Source organism: Schistocerca gregaria, chromosome 3 (genome assembly GCF_023897955.1).
Source record: "Schistocerca gregaria isolate iqSchGreg1 chromosome 3, iqSchGreg1.2, whole genome shotgun sequence".
Lineage (NCBI taxonomy): Eukaryota > Metazoa > Arthropoda > Insecta > Orthoptera > Acrididae > Schistocerca > Schistocerca gregaria.
Genome location: NC_064922.1, coordinates 216,482,211 through 216,498,937, shown reverse-complemented (window position 1 = coordinate 216,498,937; position 16,727 = coordinate 216,482,211).

Sequence of the window (16,727 nt, the reverse complement as noted above, 5' to 3'; positions counted from 1 at the left end):
TAAACTGTTCCTTATTGTCAACCTTATTTGCAATTGGTTCCAAATTAATTGTAGGGAATTTTTTTTAAAGAAACCTGAGCAGCCAACGGTAACTGTGTAAGGCACTGTCCACACCGAATCCTACCTTACCCTATCTCCAATGTTTCAGTGGCTCTTCCAATGGCAACAAGCAAACAGATATAATCTCAAAGATCTTTATCTAAATCGCCTGTGCCAGGGAGATCGTTAGTCCTAGCTATGAGGTGTAATAAATATTCCATCTCTAAACGTTTCTGAAATGCTGATGTTTTGCTATAGAACAGGGGTGGCTGAGGGAAATGGCTCACTGGCCTTCATAATTGTGAACAGGAACCCATGGGCGTTTATATAACGTGTAAATTTCCTTTGCGATATAATGTATTTGAATTGGATGAGTTCGAACAGTGAATGTTAGGAAAATTTTGTGTCGTTTGCTGAAGAGTAAAATAAAACTCCAGTTCTGTCTTTCAACACTTCTGTGTGATGTCACACCACGTGTGCAACACTTCAGTGTTAGTCATGTTTGTATGCGTGTGATACCGGCAGAATGAAAAGTTAGGTCCATGTGAGACCAAATTGTTATATCCGAGGCACAGAGGACATGACACGTGTGGGAAGAGTTACAAGGCTCCAGGAACACCAAGGACTTGCCTCATAATTGATCACTGCTAGTTCGTATATAGTAAATTTGCAAGTAGCTTTATCCCAGACATCTACGACATCATCCCTAAATCTCTGATGCAATGTAAGACTGTTCATTTACCTTCAAACTAGAAATATTGTGAACCTTACCCAGTGACTGAGTACATCATTGTAAATAATAATTTTATATGTTAAAAATTTAGTTCCTATACCGCATCATTCACTATGTCGTTTTCACCTTGCATAGGGTCCCTCAACTGCCCTGCTATAGAAAATAGTTGATTAACTCAGGAAAATGTTACAAAGAGTAGTACAGCCCGTTTGATTTTAATTTTAAATTGTGAATGAAACATATCATTAATGGCGTCTCTGTAAGCTCACTAGTTTTTCTTAATTATCACGGACAGGGCACATTATTACAGTAACGTAACATGAGTTAAAGCATAACTAGCAATTACTATTCACACTCAAGGAGAAATGAATTTTGTACCCGTTTTTTCGCGGAAAATTTATTAGAGGGTTGTATTTTTGATGGCTTATTTCGTATTTACTCATTGAAGGACTCCAACATACGTAAGACTGGTAATTTCCTTGTGCTTACCTTGCAAATTGTATGTACGTGTAATTAAGCGTTACTGTGAGGTTACCTAATTCCTGGTGTAATAAACGCTTTTGGCTGTTGATGATTTCCTGATTACTAGTTTCAGTTTGATTCATAGTTTAAGGAAAATACTAACATTTTCTCTCTGTTGATTTGCAGCTTGATGTTGTGTTGTTTATGTGTGTGAGAACATTCTATTTTCACTCACTTAATTCAACAGTTCCGTAATTACCGCTGTTCTGTTTATCGATTAGATAGTGAACAGGCATTGTCCAGTTGCAGTGGTGAGCGAGTAACTGTTTTAAATATAATTCCTTTAATTTTATTATGCAGTAATCGAAATTACGTAGGACCCCCATCCGACTACTACTTTACCATGTATGATTGCACTGTTTTACACACATTATTAAAACTTCAAATTGAAAGAGAGAATATGGAGTTAGTTTTAGGAGTAACTAATTCGTAACCTATTCCTGAAAAGAGTGCCTTAAAAATGTCTAACACAATTAATTTCTATGGTCATTGCCAGTAATTTCGTGTCTAAAACGTGTCAGTTCTAAAGCGGAAGTATAAACGGAAGTTGCCAACTCCTAATTCCATTTCAGAAGCGCGCCTTAAAAAAAAAGTCGGACTTGGTTCCACTCGTGGTAAAGGACTGTTAAGGGTTCCTCGGTAGGTAAGCGTGCGTGCGGATTTCTGCCTGCCCGCGCAGACAGTGGCCGGGAGCTTAGCGGAGTTTAACAGTAGCGTCACAGTTTCCATGGCGACGGACGCCTTGCTAATTACAGGGTGCCGTCCGCCAGCCCTCAGATAACAGACGCTGCGCCGCCACACTGCTAATCGCTGTGCGCTGCTTACAGCGTCTCCCAGAGGCACCACCGCGGCTGTTTCTTCTACCACCGAGTTGGTGGCCAACACGAAACTGGCTCTGAATGTACGCAGTCGAAAAATGTTATCTTTTTTCCAGGTCTGCCAGGAAACGTTCCTAATGATCAACGTAAACCGGTACCGGAAATGCTAGTTGTATTAGTAAATTGGAGACAAAATATATAAGCACAGTAAATTTAGAATTTCAGTATAATTCATGTTTCAGCACTTCAAGGAAAACTATATAACGTAATTACATCTATATCTACACCTATATGGATACCCTGCAAATCCCATTTATGTGCCCGGCAGAAGTTGCATCAAAACAACCTTAACAATTCTCTATTATTCCAATCTCGTATAGAGGGCGGAAAGAATGTATACCTATATCTTTTTTTACAACCTAGGATTTCCTTTATTTTATCGTGGTGATCGTTCTGCCCTAAGTAGGTCGGTTTCAACAAAATATTCTCGCATTCGGAGGACAAAGTTTGTGATTGAAATTTCGTGAGAAGATTCCGTCACAACGAACAATGCCTTTCTTTTAATGATTTCCAGCCCAAATCCTGTATAATTTCTGTGACACTCTCTCCCATATTCCGCGATAATCCAAAACGTGCTGCCTTTCTTTAAAATTTTCCGATGTACTCCGTCAGTCCTACCTGGTAAGGATCCCACACCGCGCAGCTGTATTCTAAAAGAGGACGGACAAGAGTAGTGTAGGCAGTCTCCTTAGTAGATCTGTCACATTTTCTAAGTGTCCTGCCAATAAAACGCAGTCCTCGGTTGACCTTCCCCACAACATTTTCTATGTGTTCCTTCCAATTTAAGTTGTTAGTAATTGTAATATCTAGGTATTTAGTTGAATTTTGCGGCTTCTAGATTAGACTAATTTATCGTGTAACTTAGTTAAATGAGTTCCTTTTAGTACTCATGTGGATGACCTCACACTTTTCGTTATTTAGGGTAAACTGGCACTTTTCACACCATTTAGATATTTTTTCTAAAGGGTTTGGCAGTTTGTTTTGATGTTCTGATGACTTTATTAGTCGATAAACCACAGCGTCATCTGCCAACAACCGAAGACGGCTGCTCAGATTGTCTCCCAAGTAGTTTATATAGATAAGGAAAAGCATAGGGCCTATAACAGTACCTTGGGGAACGCCTGAAATCTCTTCTGTTTTACTCGATGACTTTCCGTCAGTTACTACGAACTGCGACCTTTCTGACAGGAAATCGCAAATCCAGTCACATAACTGAGACGATATTCCATAAGCACGCAATTTTACTACGAACCGCTTGTGTGGTACAGCGTCAAAAGACTTCCGGAAATCCAGGAATACGGAATCGAGCTGAAATCTCTTGTCAATACCACTCAGCACTTCATGTGACTAAAGAGCTAGATGTGCTTCACAGGAACGATATTTTCTAAACCCATGTTGACTGTGTGTCAATACATCGTTCAAGGTAATTCATAATGTTCGAACACTATATACGTTCTAAAATCCTGCTGCATATCGAAGTTAACGATATGGGCTTGTACTTTAGTGGATTACTCTACCACCTTTCTTGAATATTGGTGTCACCTGTGCAACTTTCCAGTCTTTGGGTACGGATCTTTCGTCGAGCGAACGGTTGTATATGATTGTTAAGTACGGAGCTAATGCATCAGCATACTCCGAATGGAACCTAATTGGTATACAGTCTGGACCAGAAGACTGACTTTTATTAAGTAATTTGAGTTGCTTCACTACTTTGATGACATTTACTTCTACGTTACTCATGTTGGCAGTTGTTCTGCATTCGAATTCTGGAATATTTACTTTATCTTCTTTTGTGAAGAAATTTCGAAATGCTGTGTTTAGTAATCTGCTTTGGCAGGACTGTCTTCGATATTATCTCCATTGTTATCTATCAGAGAAATGAAATGACTGTTTCTTGCTACTAAGATATTTCACATACGATCAGAATCTCTTTGCATTTTCTACCAGGTTCCGAGATAAAGTTTCGTTGTGGGAACTGTTATAGGCGTATCGTATTGAACTCCGCCCTAAGTTTCAAGCTTCTGTAAAGGATCGCCAATCTTGGGGATTTTGTGTCGGTTTAAACTTGGCATGTTTGTTTCGTTGTTTCTGCAACAGTGTTCTAACCCGTTTTGTGTACCAAAGAGGATCAGGTCCGTCGTTGGTTAGTTTATTTGGTATAAACCTCTCAATTGCTGCCTATACTATTTGTTTCAATCCAAGCCACATCTGGTCTACACTTATACTATTAATTTGGAATGAGTGGAGATTGTCTCTCAGGAAGGCATCAAGTGAATTTTTATCTGCTTTTTTGAACAGGTATATTTTCGCTTATTTTTCGAGGCTTTGGGGATTACAATATGCAATTTAGCTACGACATACCTGTGATCACTAATCCCCATATCGGTTTTGATGCTGGTTATTAAATCAGGATTATTTGTTGCTAAGAGGTCAAGTGTGTTTTCACAACTACTCGCGTGGGATCATGAACAAACTGCTCGAAATAATTTTCAGAGAATGCGTTTAGTACAATTTCAGAAGATATTTTATGCGTACCTCCGGAATTAAACATTTATTTTCGCCAACATATCGAGGGTAAATTAAAGTCACCACCCACTGTTGTCGTACGAGTCGGGTACGTGTTTGAAATCAAATTCAAGTTTCCTTTGAGCGTTTCACCAGCTGTATCATCTGAACTGGGAGTTCGGTAAAAGGATCCAATTATTATTTTATTCCGGTTGCCAACAATGACCTCTGCCCATACTAAATCACAGGAGCTACCTATTACAATTCTGTGACAAGATAAACTACTTGTAACAGCAGCAAACACGCCACCACCAACCATGTTTAACCCGTCTTTTCGGAACACCGTTAGGTTCTTCGCAAATATTTCCGCTGAGTTTATATCCGGCTTCAGCCAGCTTTCAGTGCCTATAACGATTTAAACATCAGTGCTTTCTATTAGCGCTTGGAGCTCTGGTACTTTCCCAACACAGCTACGACAATTTACAACTGTTATATCAATGGTTCCTGTATTTAAGTTTTAGCTGTGTTCAGCCTCCACCCTTTGTGGTTGTAGCCCATCTTGTATTTTCCCGAGACCCTCTAACTTAAAAAACCGCCCAGTCCACGCCACACAGCCCCTGCTACCCGTGTAGCCGCCTCCTGCGTACAGTGGAAACCTGACCTATTCAGCGGAACAAGAAACTCAACCACCCTTTGGCGCAACTCGAGGATTGTCGCAGAACCCTCCACTCGTCTCTGTACCAGAGGTCCGCAATCGGCCCTGTCGACTATGATGCCAATGGTCATCTCTGCTTTAATCTAGCAAGCAAGACTGGCAGCCTTTACCACTTCTGTTAGCCACTCGAAAGCAGAGAGTATCTCTTCTGATCTAAAGCGACACACATCATTGGTACCGACGTGAGCAAACACCTGCAGTTGGCTGCACCCTGTGCTCTTCATGGGATCTGGAAGGACCCTTTTCACATCTGGAATGACTTGAGCCGGTATGCACACGGAGTGCACATTGGTTTTCTTACCCTCCTTGTCAGCCAAGGCACTAAGGGGCCAAATAACGCGCCTAACGTTGGAGCTCCCAGCTACCAATTGTCCCACCCTCTGTGATTGCCCGGATCTTGCAGGCTGAGTGGTTTCCTCTGAAACAGGACAGGCCACAGCATCCGGCTCATCTACAGCGTCAGCTTCAGACAGCACCTGGAACCTGTATTTCGGAAAAACTGGGGAGGCCTTAGGTGCGGCCGCCTGGGGAGACTTTCGCCCCTGCTTCACCCCAGGGCGACCTCCCACTCGACCACAGGTGAGGGGTCAGCCTTAACGAGAGCAGTAACTGGGTTGCCAACTGGTGAGGACCAATGCAAGGACTCTGACGCGCTTATCGTCCGTTGGGTCCCCACAGTCGGTCCACAACAATGGTGCCCATCCACTGCAGACTCAAGCTCTGTAGCCAAAGCCATCACTGCCTGAAGCTGAGAGCGAAGTGTCACCAACTCGGCTCGCAGCCACACACAACAATCGCAGTCAATGTCCACAGCAAAGACAGTGGAAAACTAAACCATGCAGATAAACTGGCTATTGGCACATGCTGTGCAACTCAAATGTAGACCCTGACGGAAACGCACGAACTGTGTCTTGTAACACGCAGATATTCATGAACCTAACTACCGAAGCACTCAGGTGAAAGTAAATAGTTTGCCCCTAATAAGGAACGTGTAATATATCACAGAATCGGTTTACTTTCTGACGCTAACGAAAACGCGAGAACCGTGGCTATTAGATTACACGCAGAAAGTTAAGAAACTAAACTATTAAAACACACAGATGATGTAATAAAATTCGCTCCTGGTTAGGAACTCATACATTTCACAATAGCGGTTTACTTATCTGTTGCTGCATCTGTCACGGTCGGCTACTACTGCCTGACACATTAAAAGCTTTATAGATTATAACGATAGCAAACAAACTGAACCCGCGGAAAATTAAGCAAATAATGGTCAGATAAAATTTTATAATGTTACAAAAAATGTTTCAAGTTTCACTAAAAGTCATAGTTTATTTTTTAATTATTTTTCTGTTACAAGTTTTTCTATATTTTCCAAGCATTGTCTACACACACAAACATACTAGCACCAGGATCGTCAAAGTTAGTAGCTAAATATTTTAATAAAATACACAAATCTTTCAAGCTGCTTACCTGCAAATTATACTGAGATCTACATCTACTTGAAATGGCGTCAATATTAACCCGCATTAATAATGGAGACCCCATAACCAACAACTCTTGAGAATAATACATTTGTGTTGTGGTCGTTATTTACCCATGTTAAATGATACTGAATTTGTCTTGTGATCGTTGTTTGCCCATGTTTGGAAGTCCATGCTCCCACTTTTTTGATGTGATCTTAACTGTGTCGATAACAAACGAAAACGTTTATTGATGTTTGTTATTTCTGTTCAGTAGAGAAATAATAACCAGAGAAATGCACTGAAATATCGCTCTGCAGTCTTGCTAGTCTCATGCTGGGCCAAAAAAATACACCACCATCCTGAAAACTGCCCACATCTGTGGCTTTCGCGGTATCTTCTTGCTACACCATGCGATATCGTGCATAAATAGTGGATCATAGCCGGTTCTGGAACAGTTCACCCACTGTTTAATTTATGTAAGCAAGCTGGCCAGTTGCCATACCATTCTTTTGTAAACAAACCAATGCAATGTAGTAATATTTACTTAGAGCCAAATTATTACCAAATGCTCTTAGCTTAGTGACCTGAACGTAAGAAAACCTCTCACTGGTCTCTGACCTTATTTACAAACAAAAAGGCTACCAGATCATTTTTCGTAATACAAACAAATGATTTATTTGTGACCTTAGTAAAGTTTACCCTAGTTTAAGTTGTGATCAAAAGCTTTTAACCTAATGTTAATAACAATAATTGATGGCCGAAAACAGCCGCTCACCCTGTCCTACTGATACCCCATCCCCCCTATTTGCCGATACACTTCAGGTTATGATAATCCTGCGATGAACTTGGCATTCGTTTTCTGTACGTTCATCGATTCACTTCAGTGACAGTTGCAAATTCAGGTATCTGCAGAAGAATACTTTTGCCCAATGACATTTTCTCAGGCACGCCAAGATACGACACTATTTGTAGTTTTCGGGCGGTTTGCTACAATTTCATCTATTTTTACCAGCATTCCAAAGAGTCATGTAAATACTAGTTTTTAAATGTCCAAGAACTACCGCTACGGTCTGCTATAGCAAGAACAAATGCAATTTATGATTAAAGAGAAACATGCAGAATACAAGGCAATAGATGTGTGTGGCACTGAACACAGTGACTGGACAACAGTAGTGCAGGTTAAAGAACAGACCGAGCACTCCTTTGTGATCGCTTAAATGATATACCCTTCGGCGTCTCACCGCAGTCCGCCAAAGGGGCAATCCAAGTGGCCTCTTTAGGCTGGCCTCTGATCTGTATGGACCTGCTATCTCTGAAATGTCTCAGGCACCCTCCTCCATGCACATTGATCTCCATGATATATAGGGTGTTACAAAAAGGTACGGCCAAACTTCCAGGAAACAGTCCTTACACACAAATAAAGAAAAGATGTTATGTGGACATGTGTCCGGAAACGCTTTATTTCCATGTTAGAGCTCATTTTTGTTTCGTCATTATATTCTTCCGCCTACGCTCAGTGGAGCACGTTACCATGATTTCATACGGGATACTATACCTGTGGTGCTAGAACATGTGCTTTTACAAGTACGACGCAACATGTGGTTCATGCACGATGGAGCTCCTGCACATTTCAGTCGAAGTGTTCGTACGCTTCTCAATAAAAGATTCGGTGACCAATGGACTGGTAGAGGCGGACTAATCCATGGCCTCCAGGCTCTGCTGACCTCAACCCTCTTGACTTTCATTTATGGGGGCATTTCAAAGCTCTTGTCTACGCAACACCGGTATCAAATGTAGAGACTCTTCGTTCTCGTATAGTGGACGGCTGTGATACAATACGCCATTCTCCAGGGCTGCATCAGCGCATCAGGGATTCCATGCGACGGAGGGTGGATGCATGTATCCTCGCTAACGGAGGACATTTTGAACATTTCCTGTAACAAAGTGTTTGAAGTCACGCTGTATGTTCTGTTGCTATGTGTTTCCATTCCATGATTAATGTGATTTTAAGAGAAGTAATAAAATGAACTGTAACGTGGAAAGTGAGCGTTTCCGGACACATGTCTACATAACATATTTTCATTCTTTGTATGTGAGGAATGTTTCCTGAATGTTTGGCCGTATCTTTTTGTAACACCCTGTATATGGAACGACAAGTAGATTTAATACATTGACTCTACATTGCTTAACAATTTTACGCATAGAAAGATGAGATACATAGCGATTTAGTGCATAGTACGTGTTCCACACTTACAGTTCGACAGAATTAGGGCAGGAGTAGCAAATATCTCTTCCACTTGCTGCAGGAACATGGAAGTAATTTTATTAATAGAAATCTGTATAAGTGTGTTAGACAAATTGGTTAATCTCTTAAGTTCTGTGGAATAACAGGGCAGTATTTGTAGAAACAGGTTATGATGATTTTTTCATAAGACCTACAGAATGACAAATATATAGTGTCGAATCCACCACATGCTAATACAATGTATCCATTCTTTTTCCGGGAAATACATACCAAAGACACATCGTCTAAATTAGCCCACCTCAGCATTCAGAGTACCACATCATTGTACCACTTTTCATCATATTCTTGCTTATAAAACCTCAGTCTTTGATATATAGAATATGCTTCTCGAACGTCCATATCCGGATTCTAAAATACAATTTGCTTACTGCATCGCCAACTTCCAGCTACCTGATTCTTAAATACAAACTGCTTACCATTGTCATCCTTATGTAATTCTTACATTATCAAAATTTGACACTAATCTGAAAGTAGTAATCTATCGTTGTTATTTGCATATTCGTAGATTAATTTCATAACTTTAAAACTGCTTGTTTATACGACTTCTACATGACACAAATGGACCGCAATACGATATAATAATTCATTCACAATTGACAGTAGCACACGAAGCCGACCCTCCGATAGATTTTAGGTTAGCCGATGTATATCTTGTCTCACACAGGCACAGCAATAATGTGAAATAGTACTAATTTAGGAAACAAAATACTTATTTCCAAAGACAGAAGCAAATTGTAGTTTAGATGAGAGAGGGCATGTGGATGGTGTTTATCTGGTATACACACAGCCAGAATATCAACATATGGAATTCTCACATTGAGTCTAAGTTGAATACAATTTCTATAAAGTCTATCAGTAGTATTTCATGAGAAATACGCCACCATTTTTTGAATGAGGTGTACTAACATAATAGTATCCTAACACGGTTAAATAGAGCTCACAACACTACCTACACACTCAGCCATTTTTAGCGAAGTGGGAAGTTAGATTAACCAGAACCAGTCACATAACGTGATTTTATAAGTATCAATGGTTTCTAAACCACTTCTTTCTTGGATCTGCTATCTTGGATAGATTATGTTCCCCCAGGATTTCATCAAATGAATCTGAGCCTAACTTATGCTTTCGACTGATGCACCATACTTTATCTTACTGAAGTTGCTTATTCATAGGTATTTTGCGGAAGTTAAGCTCCAATCATAGTATAATGACAGAGTCTCACGGCCGTTTCTTGCCGTGGGGTTAGAAATTGCCCGAAAAAGGCGGAAGATTAAACAGCGATCTGCGGCTTGAGGCTGCTGAAGACAATGTAAACCACTGTTCTAAAGACACAGAAGGTGTATCTACAGCGCATGTGGCTTGTAATTCAAAAAGAGTCATGATGTTCTTCCCATTTGCAAAGGATTCCGGACCAGTCCACCACTGACATCGCTGGAAAGGTATTGCCAAGGGACGATGGCTATGAGGTAAAAATGCAGTAGCAAAAGGGTAACATTCTATTTGATGGGGCGCGGAGGGTGGCACGAAAGCTAGAGAATCTAAAAAGGGGAGATGCTGATACTCAATCTAAATATAAATGGGGCAGTGAAGTGAAAAGGCTGAAAAACAATGATTTCAGGTCTGACAAATATAGGGTAATATTAAAAGCAACAGAAAATGGTTTGATCGTAGTACTCTCCGTTAAGAATAGGAACGGAGGTGGAGAGTAACTTACTTTGAGCAGTTCAGTGAGAGGGCTTTCTCGTCATATTCGGCAGTAAACCAAAGCCGAAACAATAGCTGATATCCACTCCGACACCGGGGAAAGTATATGCAGGAAGTGTATGACGATACTGAGCAGATCTTTCGGTCTGTCAAGTGAAATGAAAATCTAAAAATCGTGGGTGACTGGAATGCAGTTGAAACGGGAGGTATAGAAGAAAGAGTTGTAGGTAAATATTGGCTTGGTAGGGGAAATAACGTGGGAGGAAGTCCAATTGAGTTCTCCCAGCGATCGTCAGTTAGTAATAACAAATTCGCTGTTCTTAAGTGCTTTAAAAGGCTTTTACAGTATAAAGTGTCAGAATTAAGATGAATACTGCTCTCATGCCGGTATTTGGCGTAATAAACCTGTTACGTCATTTTACTAAAAGGTGGTTGTTACTTACAACATATATTTGTAAACTAGGAAACCTTTCTAAAAGAGAAACCAATAAGACTCGAACTATAGGAGGATATCTCATTGACTATAAGTAAAAGGAGTGGATAATTTCAATCAATCTTTTATAACGGATGAACTCGTCTGTTATGTTACATAAGGGTAAATTTTCTTCATGTAAAATTTCAGGTTATAGTTCATAAAGAACTTTTGATTCGAAGCGATCGTTTTGGAGAATATCGAGTTGTCACTGTTAATCTAAGGTTCTCGAGTAGAGGGGCCATTTCAATAGCATTATACAGTTCCAATACATAGACAAAACCATGGAAACCGAAATAGCTTTTCCATATTCCCATTATGAAATCAGTAAACTGAATCCACACGTAACCATTACACATTTTCTTCAGTTGCATAAAACATTGAGTCACACATAATAATACCAATAGCATTAAGCATTGCTGGCATTACAATCGGAAGACAGACTTAAGTAAACATGACAGCAATTACTTTTCACCTAAATCAGCATACGGTTCGTTCAAAGCGAATTCATATCACCGGAGAATACAGTTAGGCTCCGAGAAATAAAAAAAATGAATGAGTCTGTGAACAGATGACCAAGGGGGTTAAGGCAAGTGTTCCAGAGAAGCGGAGCTGCCGGTTTTGAGTTCTGGTACAGCACAAATTTTCAGGTGCATTTCAACACCCAAGTCAGTTACGTCTTACCGATGTCCCTTAAATCTACGACTACATTATAGTTATCTGAAGCGAGGGGGAGGTACAGGCGTGTGATCTCAGTGAGGAATTGTTGAATCGGATGTTAATTGCAGTAATTAATTTTGTGAAGGCAACAAGAATGTTCTCAAGAACTGGTCAGAAACGAAAATTAACTGTAGAACGGGAACTCTAAGTGTCCCATGAGTAAATGGTCAAGAAGCCATCCGTGGTGCATGAGAGGTTATAGGCGCTTCAGTCCGGAACCACGTGGCTGCTACGGTCGCAGGTACGAATCCTGCCTCGAGCAGGAATTTGTGTGATGTCCTTAGGTTTAAGTAGTTCTAATTCTAGGGGACTGATGACCTCAGATGTTAAGTCCCATAGTGCGTAGAGCCATTTGAACAACAAAAAAAAAGGTCATGTTAGACAGTTTATATTGATGCATTATGTCTTCTCAGCTCTCGCCATATGAGGGTGTGTTCAGCAATGCCGACAATGGTCATTTTGGTGGTCCGAGTGTTATGGTGTGGTGAGACGTAATATTCTTTGATTGCACTAACTTTCAAATCTTTGCACACGGTACACACACCGGAAATTCTTCCCCGTGTGAGTCTTCTCAAGGTTCCATTCGACACTCACTTCATTTTTATGGGTGACAATGCACGGCCGCATCGTAAATCACAGGTGGAGGACCTTTTGGAATAAGAGAGTATTCGCCGAATGGAGGGGGATGATCGTTCCCCGACTTAAATTTCTTCGAGCATTTGTTGAATGCGTTGGGGAGACCTATAGCAGCATGTGCACATGCACTGACAACCATGTGGGTGTTATCAGTCGCACTCGTGGATAAATGGAACGTCCTACCGCAAGAAGTCTTTACCAACGTCGTATCCAGAGCGTTGCAGAACATGCAGTACTGTCCGTGGTAATCATACACTCCATTAAAAATAAAGTCCCGCGATTTGTAATGTCCATGGCACCATCGTGGCCCATCACGAAGGCGGCCGTACTCCACCTTTGACTTTGATCGGATTTCGATATCTCGCCTTAAATCACACTTAGGGTAGTAGAGAGACTCTGGAGCGGCTAGCCTTAAAGAGGCGCTCACCGTGGTGCTAGAGAGATGACAGACAGACATATTGACGGAGGAAGAAGATTGGTACGCAAAGTGAATTAGAGAGAGAGGGAGCGCGACCACAGAGTGAATGCTTCCTCACGTAGATAAAAGACGCAGCCTTAGCGGAACCAACAGTGCACAGTGTCGCTGTGTTGTGGTGGATAGGATGTCGATTTTACCGGTCGCTTCCTATTACAAAGGGTGGAATAACATAGTGTCGCAGTGTCTGCAAGTGACACGTGTTAGCTGGGCACAGTTGCACGAGTCGGTCGCACGTTCAGCAAAGCAGTTGCTGTTTACCTCCCACTGAAGTCAGTATTCCGGAGATGGATTGTGGAACAAGATATTCGTCCTAGTGTGTGGAAAGCGCTGCTTTTGATGAATCTTGTGATGTCACTAATATGTATGAGAATGGTATTCCAGCATAAACGACGAAGGATTAAGTGAAAGTTTTACATACGATGAGCATTCATTCTGCTCTAAAAATCATTATTGAAGCTAACGTTTATGAAGTTCGCCATACTGCTTACCAGACATTGATTACCTACAATGCCAGCGTAGTAACACGACGGAAACACTTACCTAAAGAATATAGTGCATCAAAGAAGTGGGGTAGTGTTTATTCGTATCTAAATTTCTCATATAAGTTTTCCTAGCTTCTTTTCTTGTTTAGTAGATCTTTTGGTAATTAGAATTCGTAATTTTAAACTCCACCAAGTGGATGAGGTGCCACGTTTCTTTCAATATGTTTTTGAGTGTTGGCAGTTAACTTGTGTAGCTCCTTCTCTAGTGAAGTGACGTTTCTGGGTAAATTAAAAACATTATCTTTAAATCAACTAATTAAACCAGGTGTTGGTCTTATTAAAGGCCAAGATATTTTACTCGCTTGGTTTCGTTATTTTAAGCGTTTACCAATAGTTGCAGATGCTGTTATTACCATGTGCGGTAATTGTTTCGTTGTGAGAACAACCAAACAACGAAACATGTGGTACAAGCCGATCTCCCAGTCTAAAGATAAGCAGTCATTCTTTTGGTATCGAGGTGACTGATGTTCACTTATTGCAAATGAATTTATTCTCATTGCTACTACAATGCTTTCTATCAAATGATGTTGTGTGCTGATATTTTTGAATATTTGTTTTCTTAAAATCTATTTTAAAATTTACCCACAGAAAATTTAATGTTGCCGAAAGCTTAGAGAGTTTTAAAGTTGATGTTTTAATCGGTCGTAAAGTTACTAATTTTTTTTGAAATTTCTTTTTATTGTAAGGTGCTGGGTTGATATAAATTTGAACTCTTACAGTTTTGTGAGTAAAAGAAAGCTTTGCGTAGAATCCAATGGATGCCCGTAACTGTGATTTGAAATGAAGAGCCTTTGGGTATTAAAGAAATCGTATTTTAAAATACTGCTTAACATTTCCTGTCCCAACACCTCTCTTGCTCCCCAAGCTAGGAACTACCCGTTTGGTTAAAAATTAATTAGAGTTTGTACAATAAGTTACATTATACAGTAGTTTTCTAAACGACTGTTTCAAAAGTTTCATTTCTGTCCGTCTCATTGGGTATTTCTTTCTGTTACCATGTGTACTATGCTGCAGCAGTTCACTCTGTACATAGACCGAGCTTTATCGTGCTGAATTACTTCACAGTGGCACAGCAATCGAAAGTTACTTATTTGCACACCAGCTTATAGGGGAATTTTCTGTACGCTGAAATCATTTTTAAGTTAAAATTTGAGATTCAAAGATTAAGTAAGAGATATCTGACATAGTCATTCGACAAATGTAGTGGCGCTATGGAGATGGTTGCCCGAATCCAGGATAAGGCGCCTCAATAGAAGTGTGCATATTATGGACAATCTTATTATTAAAAGACTGACACTCCCGAGCTAGAGTCCAGCAACGTATGAGTATGTCTTCCTCCCAGTCCATAAGCAGTGTGCAAAAATGAGGATGACATCCGGTAATTTTTTTTTAGTCCCTCAATTGTAGCACAAAGTAGTGGTGACTGTGATATCAGAAAATACCTCCTAATACGTAGCCTCACCGACTGTCAATTGCTGGCAGTGATAGCAGCTGGGTCTCAGGAGCCTGGTCAAGGACTCTCCCTTCGGAGGATCGAGTCCTCCATCGGGCATGGGAGTGTATGTTGTTCTTAGCGTAAGTTAGTTTAACTGCGCCTACGGACCAATGCCTCAGTAGTTTGGTCCCATAGTCCTCACCTAATTTTTTTTTTAATTTTCCGACTGTCAATTCTCACATCCACATTTTCGTACTTTGACATGGTAGTGGACACTGTAAAGTGGTCTAGAGTGCTCATAGTATGATATTGATTGTAAAACTTCTGAGGCATTTCTCAGTGAAGGGGATAACTTACGAAGCTGCTCTCGTTGTTTAATGTTAGGTAACAGATGACACTGAAATTAGAAAACGGCATGACTTGTAGCGCTGTGGAGGTGTTTACCAATACTGAAGACTGGCGTGTGGTGAGGGATTGCTGACTCAGCAGTGAAGTACAGAGAAGAAATCGGTACGGTGGACGGAAAATGGAAAGTAGCGCAGCAGTTGATGTCTGACTACGATTTCTGTGCTCATTTACGTCGTTTTAATTACTTGTGGCTGCATGCGCGTTAAGACCCGTGCCGGCTCCTCCTAACCCGCTTCTATCAAGTCGGCTGTCTGCGATGTAGCTGGCTTACGCCTGCCTCTCCGTTTATAGGGCTCCTGTTTGAATTATATCAGGCAAACATTAGGCATATAAGAATTCTTAATAGGTTGCAGTCCTGTCAATAACTGTGATAAATTAATACGTCAAAGATCTACTCAGTTTCAAGAAGTTACTGGTCTTTATCCAGGTTTCAGCTAATCTAGCCTTCTTCTGAAGTATAAAATACACAAATACAAGCCAGAATAAGGCACGCTCAAACATAAGCTTAAGTACCGTGGTACCATGTCAAGCTACGTTACGTAGCGGAGGAACAGCCCCGACCCACTTCATGGAAAGCGGTCGATTAGCCACTGTACTTTAGCTTGTAATGTTTCTCCGTGCCTTATTCTGGCATGTATTCGTGTATTTTATGCTTCTGAAGAAGGCTAGATTACTCTAGGCGAAACCTGGTCAAAGACCAGTAACTTTTCGCAACTGAGGCGGATCTTTGAAGTATTCAAACATTAGGTGTCTAATCTGTCACTGAATGAGTAGCTACAACCCTATCTCTGTGAAAGACCTGCGTCCATCTCACGCTGTTAATTACATTGTCCCAATATGGAGAGGGCCAGGAACAACCATGTTGCTGTCCAGCGTTTTTATACAATTAAAATTACATTAATGGAGGTTAACTGCACGAACTTCTTGGTAAGCGCTGGATTTAAAATTAATCTGCTCCAAAGATATACAGGGTGTTTCAAAAGGAATGTACATATTTGAATGCAGATATGTTCACTACTGGCCATTAAAACTGCTACACCAAGAAGAAATACAGAAGATAAACGGCTATTCACTGGACAAATATATTATACTAGAACTGACATGTGATTACATATTCACGCAATTTGGGTACATAGATCCTGAGAAGTCAGTTCCCAGAACAACCACCT